This window comes from Triticum aestivum, chromosome 6A (assembly GCF_018294505.1).
Source record: "Triticum aestivum cultivar Chinese Spring chromosome 6A, IWGSC CS RefSeq v2.1, whole genome shotgun sequence".
Classification (NCBI taxonomy): Eukaryota; Viridiplantae; Streptophyta; class Magnoliopsida; order Poales; family Poaceae; genus Triticum; species Triticum aestivum.
The window spans coordinates 79,628,195-79,636,272 of NC_057809.1; positions in this window are offsets into that span (position 1 = coordinate 79,628,195).

An 8,078-nucleotide genomic window follows, 5' to 3' on the forward strand; every position below is an offset into this window, starting at 1 on the left:
TGCGTCACCTAGCGGTGCTTCTAGGACATAATCTTTCTTGGCAGCTATGAGGATGATCCTTAGGTTCCGGACCCAGTCCGTATAGTTGCTGCCATTGTCTTTCAGCTTGGTTTTCTCTAGGAACGTGTTGAAGTTGAGGACAACGTTGGCCATTTGATCTACAAGACATATTGTAAAGATTTTAGACTAAGTTCGTGATAATTAAATTCATCTAATCAAATTATTCAATGAACTCCCACTTAGATAAACATCCCTCCAGTCATCTAAGTATAACATGATCCGAGTTGACTAGGCCGTGTCCGATCATCACATGAGACGGACTAGTCAACATCGGTGAACATCTTCATGTTGATCGTATCTTCTATACGACTCATGCTCGACCTTTCGGTCTTCTGTGTTCCCAGGCCATGTCTGTACATGCTAGGCTCGTCAAGTCAATCTAAGTGTATTGCGTGTGTAAATCTGTCTTACCCCCGTTGTATGTGAACATTGGAATCTATCACACCCGATCATCACGTGGTGCTTCGAAACAACGAACTGTCGCAACGGCGCACAGTTAGGGGGAACACTTTCTTGAAATTATTATGAGGGATCATCTTATTTACTACCGTCGTTCTAAGTAAACAAGATGCAAAAACATGATAAACATCACATGCAATCAAATAATAGTGACATGATATGGACAATATCATATAGCTCCTTTGATCTCCATCTTGGTGCTCCATGATCATCTTGTCACCGGCATGACACCATGATCTCCATCATCGTGTCTCCATGAAGTTGCTCGCCAACTATTACTTCTACCACTATGGCTAACATGTTTAGCAATAAAGTAAAGTAATTTACATGTCGTTTCTCAATGACACGCAGGTCATACAAAAAATAAAGACAACTCCTATGGCTCCTGCCGGTTGTCATACTCATCGACATGCAAGTCGTGATTCCTATTACAAGAACATGATCAATCTCATACATCACATATATCATTCATCATTCATCACAACCTTTGGCCATATCACATCACAAAACACTTGCTGCAAAAACAAGTTAGATGTCCTCTAATTGTTGTTGCAAGTTTTTACGTGGCTGCTATAGGTTTCTAGCAAGAACGTTTCTGACCTACGCCAATACCACAACGTGAATTGCCAATTTCTATTTACCCTTCATAAGGACCCTGTTCATCGAATCCGATCCGACTAAAGTGGGAGAGACAGACACCCGCCAGCCACCTTATGCAACTAGTGCATGTTAATCGGTGGAACCGGTCTCACGTAAGCGTACATGTAAGGCTAGTCCGGGCCGCTTCATCCCACGATGCCGCCGAATCAAGATAAGACTAGTAACGGAAAGAAAATTGACAATATCGACGCCCACAACTACTTTGTGTTCTACTCGTGCATAGTAACTACGCATAAACTTGGCTCTGATACCACTGTTGGGGAACGTTGCAGAAAACAAAAAAAATTCCTACATTTCACCAAGATCAATCTATGTAGTCAACTAGCAATGAGAGAAGAGTGCATCTACATACCCTTGTAGATCGCGAGCGGAAGCGTTCAAGAGAACGGGGATGATGGAGTCGTACTCACCGTGATCCAAATCACTGATGACCAAGTGCCGAACGGACGGTACCTCCGCGTTCAACACACGTACGGAGCGGATGACGTCTCCTCCTTCTTGATCTAGCAAGGGGGAAGGAGAGGTTGATGAAGATCCAGCAGCACGACGGCGTGGTGGTGGATGCAGCAGCGATCGCAGCAGGGCTTCGTCGAGCTTCTGCGAGAGGGAGAGGTGTAGCAGGGGAGAGGGAGGCGCCAAGGCTTGAGGTGCGGCTGCCCTCCCCCCTTTATATAGGCCCCCTAGGGGGGTGCGCCGGTCCTAGGAGATGGGATCTCCTAGGGGGGGGGCGGCGGCCAAGGAGGTGGAGTACCCCCCAAGGCAAGTGGAGGCGCCCCCTCCCCTAGGGTTCCCAACCCTAGGCGCATGGGGGGCCCAAGGGAGGGGGCGCACCAGCCCACTATGGGCTGGTTCCCCTCCCTACTTCAGCCCATGGGGCCCTCCGGGATGGGTGGCCCCATCCGGTGGACCCCCAGGACCCATTCGGTGGTCCCGGTACAATACCGGTGACCCCGAAACTTTCCCGATGGCCGAAACTACACTTCCTATATATAATTCTTCACCTCCGGACAATTCCGGAACTCCACGTGACGTCCAGGATCTCATCCGGGACTCCGAACAACTTTCGGATTACTGCATACTCATATCTATGCAACCCTAGCGTCACCGAACCTTAAGTGTTTAGACCCTACGGGTTCGGGAGACAAGCAGACATGACCGAGACGACTCTCTGGTCAATAACCAACAGCCGGATCTGGATACCCATGTTGGCTCCCACATGCTCCTCGATGATCTCATCGGATGAACCACGATGTCGAGGACCTAATCAATCCCGTACTCAATTCCCTTTGTCAATCGGTACGTTACTTGCCCGAGACTCGATCGTCGGTATCCCAATACCTTGTTCAGTCTCGTTACCGGCAAGTCACTTTACTTGTACCATAATGCATGATCCCGTGATCAACCACTTGATCAAATTGAGCTCATTATGATGATGCATTACCGAGTGGGCCCAGAGATACCTCTCCGTCATACGGAGTGACAAATCCCAGTCTCGATTCATGCCAACCCAACAGACACTTTCGGAGATACCTGTAATGTACCTTTATAGTCACCCAGTTACGTTGTGACGTTTGCACACCCAAGGCACTCCTACGGTATCCGGGAGTTGCACAATCTCATGGTCTAAGGAAATGATACTTGACATCCAGAAAAGCTATAGCAAACGAACTACACGATCTTTGTGCTATGCTAAGGAGAATGATGTGATCCCGTTATCAATGACATCCCCATGTCCATAGCCAGGAAACCATGACTATCTGTTGATCAACGAGCTAGTCAACTAGAGGCTCACTAGGGACACATTGTGGTCTATGTATTCACACATGTATTACGATTTCCGGATAATACAATTATAGCATGAATAATAGACAATTATCATGAACAAGGAAATATAATAATCATTTTATTATTGCCTCTAGGGCATATTTCAAACAGGATCTCCATTGACAGAGAGTTCAGAAGATGACTCCAAACCTGCTGATCCTTTGATATCCACTGTGCATACAGCGGATTGGGCTCCGTGGTGACGGTTTTGTCCGTCTGCTCTTGCTGCACCGTCTTTCGTGGTGCGGCATCTGACCTGTCCAGAAGGCCGGTGACCTGCGCTCCTCGCAGGCCCGGCATGACTGTGCTTTCCACAGGATGTAGTTGGTTTTGGTAAGTTTCTCGGATGGTAGGGCTCCGAGGTTGAGGGTGACGGTAGATGAGGACGACATGGCAATGGCGAGGGTGATTGGGAGGAAAGCTTTTGGCTAGATCGATGGGAAGAGGATGGCTCTGTATACCATGTCAGATGGAAGCGTTCCTACTCCTCAATGAGGAGCCGCGTTGGTTTATATTGATATGAGACAGGAACAGCCCCTGTCGTGGCTTACAAGGCAATACCGATCGATCACGATTTGGTTGTTACAAGAGAGGAGGAGATAAGCTACGGGAGAGAGAGAGAATAGAGTTTGTTGAGAATACAATAGGTAGTTCTATCTCTATTTCTAACAGGGTATTTTCGTCGGCTCACAAAGTTGCTAAATTTTCTTCTGAATCAAGTCAGGAGTGCACCCGCCCGGTACATCAGGTGCCGGATAACAACCCGATGTGCACTGCAACGGAGTACACCGGTATGTAGTGTTCCGTGCAACAAACCGGTGGAGTAGGTGTTTTATGCAAAATCAACATCAAATAGTTCATGGTTTATGCAATTCCTCCTTGAGATCCAAGAATCTGCGTCCCCAAAGTAGAGCACATATGCCGGCACATATTTACACCTTAAGCGGATAAAAAACAATGGCATGGTGTTCCTTTGTACAATGTGCATATACTTTTTACATAGACAAAATATTTCCTCTAGCATTAATTAGGCAAAAGAGAAATTGTTCATTTGTGGGAAAACGTTGCTGGGACTTCTAAAAATTTGTCTTAGGATGCGCATGATGTCTTTGTTGATGTGTTCTTCTCAAGTTGCAGAGCCAGCCAAAGTGGGAGATTGCAGGAACAGTGTTATAGGAGTGTGTGTGTTGATTTGCCATTGTGGTCGTTTAACTTTAGTATAGATGAAGACGTTCACGCACACATTCGTCCAATGAACACATGCACACAACCCTACTCATATGAGCACCTTTGAAGATTGAGTTGATAGATATTGCGATTGACAAAGTCGCCAAAGACAAATCGTATATAGTTGACAAGCACATCATACCACTGAAAGATTAGCGTCACAGAACCTAAAATAAATCCAAAAGAGTATGTGAGCATAAGAGTCAAGTCGGGTAGACTGATTCCACTACAAGAAAACCATCCATATAAACTAGGTTAGTTGGCAGCTTCACCATGTGGGTTCTTGGCAGCACAGGCCGCTTCATATATCTGTAGTATGCATTCTATCACTACCAATAACTTAGGGCATTAGGTTGGCCCCTCGAGTGGGCTCTTGACTGCTTCGGTGACCTTGTTGATGACCTGCTCGTCGTATACAGATGTTGAAACGTGACGATCTAGCTTGCAACAATAACATCTTCACTAAAAATGGGGGCGGCAGTACAGGGAGACTTAAGTGTGGTGGTGCTCTTTAGCACAGGGTCTCGAGCTCCAGAGTGAGAACTCTAGGTCTGATCTCTGCACTGGTTGTACCTGACAATGATGGTGTTTCACACCATTCCCTTCATGAAGGCATTTTCTGGAATTTGCTCGGATATTTCTTCAGGGGTGAAAAACCGTAGATCTAACCTCCATCGGTGGATCTAGTGATGGCGGCGCTCGAGTGTCGTGTCTTTTTTGAAGGCGTCGTTGTCCAAGAACTTTTCACAAAGTCCGGGTATTGTCATCGGTGGTGGTTGCTGTTGCAAGATTGAGTTGAGTTCGTTGTGACAGGTTTTTTTGCGTGTGTGTTAGTGTTGCTTGTGTGTATCCTAGTTTTGCAGAAACCGAGTGTGTGCTTATAATGATTGTATTCTCTTGATGCGACGTTATGAGTCAAAAAAAGCATCATTTATCCAAAAAAAAGTTGGCAGCTTCGCCATGGTTTGTGAGTGGTTTGCACATTTTGCAGGGCCGTCCCTTCGTACAGTGCGCCCTTGACCGTTTTCAATCCCGCGAAGCTTGGCTTCGCTGTCTGAACAACTGTTTCGGGAGGCGGTGTTGAATCAGAGATCCGTCCATGCAGCTGCACAGTGAGATCGTGCATGCAGCGGGAGCGGAGAGCCCTCTGCATTTTCGGCGCCCCATTCAATGATAGTTCACGATCTCTCAAGTATAATGAATCAAGAGAAAATTAAAATACTTTCTGGTATACGTACGTACAGTACGTAGTAGTAGCAGCGATCGACGGCGTTCCCGCCAAGACATGTCGATGGAGACATGCATGCAGTACAACGTGCACGTGAGAAAACGCGTTGCTCTCCGCTTTCTCTCGTCCTTTAATTCCGGCCACCTAGCTGGCGTGCGTCCAAACACACGACGTAAAGTCTCCCCGTTGTATGTATAGCCCTGGGTACCATCGTAAAGTTATGTTCGTTGTAGTGTACAGTACTAGACACACGCTGGCCGTGCCCTTCTTTGGTTCCATTTGAGGAGCTCAGTTTCATTTGCCTTAGACTTTTCGTCGCCGTCGTTCACTTTTACGTTGAGCCTTTATATTACGGTGAAAATGGGCAGCAAAAAGACAGGAAAAAAGAGTTGTACTTCCTCCGTTTTTAAATATTGGTCTTTCTAAAGATTTCAACAAGCGACTACATACAAAGCAAAATGAGTGAATCTATACTTTAAAATATGTCTATATATACATCCATATGTGATAGTTCATTTAAAATCTTTAAAAAGACTTTATTAGAAACGGAGGGAGTAGAAAACATATACAGGGAAAAAGGGCCGGGGCCTTTTGCAAACTTGTATGGTATGCAGGCGTGTCTGTGTGGACACACATGACGCTTACACTTGTTCCGGTACTCGATCGACGGTGGCTAACTAGTGCTGGACAGCGGGCATGCATGTTCGAGATCGATCGATCGATCGAGCGTAGCAGGCAAGTAATTCGGTCGGTCGCGCAGCAGCAGCAGCAGCACATGCATGTGCGTCCATATGGGCACAGTTGGCATTGCATCGCCGAAAGATGGATCGACGGAAAGCATGCACCATGCTCGATGCTCCACTGTGCTAACTGCTAGCTGGTGTTTGGCCGGTTGAATGCATGCATGCTTGTTTTACACCGCTGCGGAACAGGCGATCTGAGACCAGATCCCTCGTCGGTAATTACTCGATCACCACCTTTGTTCGTTCGTGCTCTGGCTACATACGTACCTAGCTAGATAGCGCCACTAAGTGCAACTCCAACGCATGGTCCGGCCGCATCTGTTTGGGATAAACGGATAGAAGACGCGGCCCAACGCCCCAAGAGCAAACGAATCAGTGTCCGTTTTCGGTCCGCTTTTAAACCATTCCTGGCTCAAATTTCGGCAATTATCCGATGGCAATTCTGAGATCCCTCATAGGCAATTATCCGATCTACGCACGTTTGTTCGTGCTCGGGCGACATACCTAGCTAGATAGCGCCAGTAATGGATGAACGGATGCATGTGTTTGATCTCAGATGATGATCAGGCATCCAGGCCCGTCGACATGGACGGCGCCACAGGATCGTCCATGGATGAGATGAGACGGACGTCGTACGGTGCAACACGGAGGACACCAGCACACGGCACGAGTGTCCTCGGCGGATTGGCACCGTCACCCAATCACGCGTGTAGTACGTAACGTACGCGTACACGCGCAGTGCGCAAGCAACCAGCTCTGATGTTCTGACGCCACGCCGTCCAGCCAGCTGGTGCCCCTCTGCTGTCATGCCACTGACGCCACAATGGATGCCACGCATGATAGATTGGTAGTAGCAGAGTACTGCTCGGGACGGGAGGAAGAGTGAGCTGCAATGCAAGCGGTGTCCACTCGACCGTCGCACGATGCTTACGTGCCAAGATCGAAGCAATGGCCCCAACTGGCACTGCCTGTGGACTGGGTGTACGTACAGCTCCGTACTAACTAACTACTGCTCCCTCCCTCCATTCCTAAATATTTGTATTTTTTAGAGATTTCAAATGGACTACCACATAAAGATGTATATAGACATATTTTGAAGTGTAGATTCACTTATTTTGCTTTGTATGTAGTCACTTGTTGAAATCTCTAGAAAGACAAATATTTAAGAACGGAGGGAGTAGTACACTAATCACCAACACAGATGTAGGGATGGATAGCAGAGTTGAGTCCGCGACGAATCGAACCAAACCAAGTATCGAGTTACTCGTTTAACTCGCGAGTTTCAAGTTTTTCTTTTTGAATTATTTGTACAGTCTCGCTAAAACTCAGCCGACTGAGACTTGACGAAATCTCAGTCAATTCCCTGCCCGTTAGATTTGTGTGTTGCTTTTAGATGCGTGCAGACTGTGTTTAATAAGAATTGGCCTGCGTAGGGGAGGAAGTGGGGTGGGCTGCTTTTCTGTCTTGTTTTTTTCTTGCCGGGCAGGCCTTTTGGCAGTGGGCTGGGCAGAGAAGGTTTTTTTTTGGGGGTCTGTTTGCCCTTTATTCCCTTTTTATTTGTTTGTTGGGAATGCGTGGCGCTGAGCGAGGTTCTTTTTCCCTTGTTTCATCACCTTCTTCTGCCCCATTTTCAACACTTCTCTTTCTGCACCCAAATACTTTTTCTTTCTTTTATTTTTCTTTTGACTTTTATTAATTATTACCTCTTACATTTGTTTTTCTTATTTTGTAAATCAAACTATCGGTTGCATGCTAGTCATTCCGTGCGCAACTGGATACATCGTATTTTTAACTTTGAGTAAAATTTAGTCGTATTTATTTTTTGCGGGTCAATTTAATCATATATTGCACGTGTAGTCTATCCATGCACAACTACA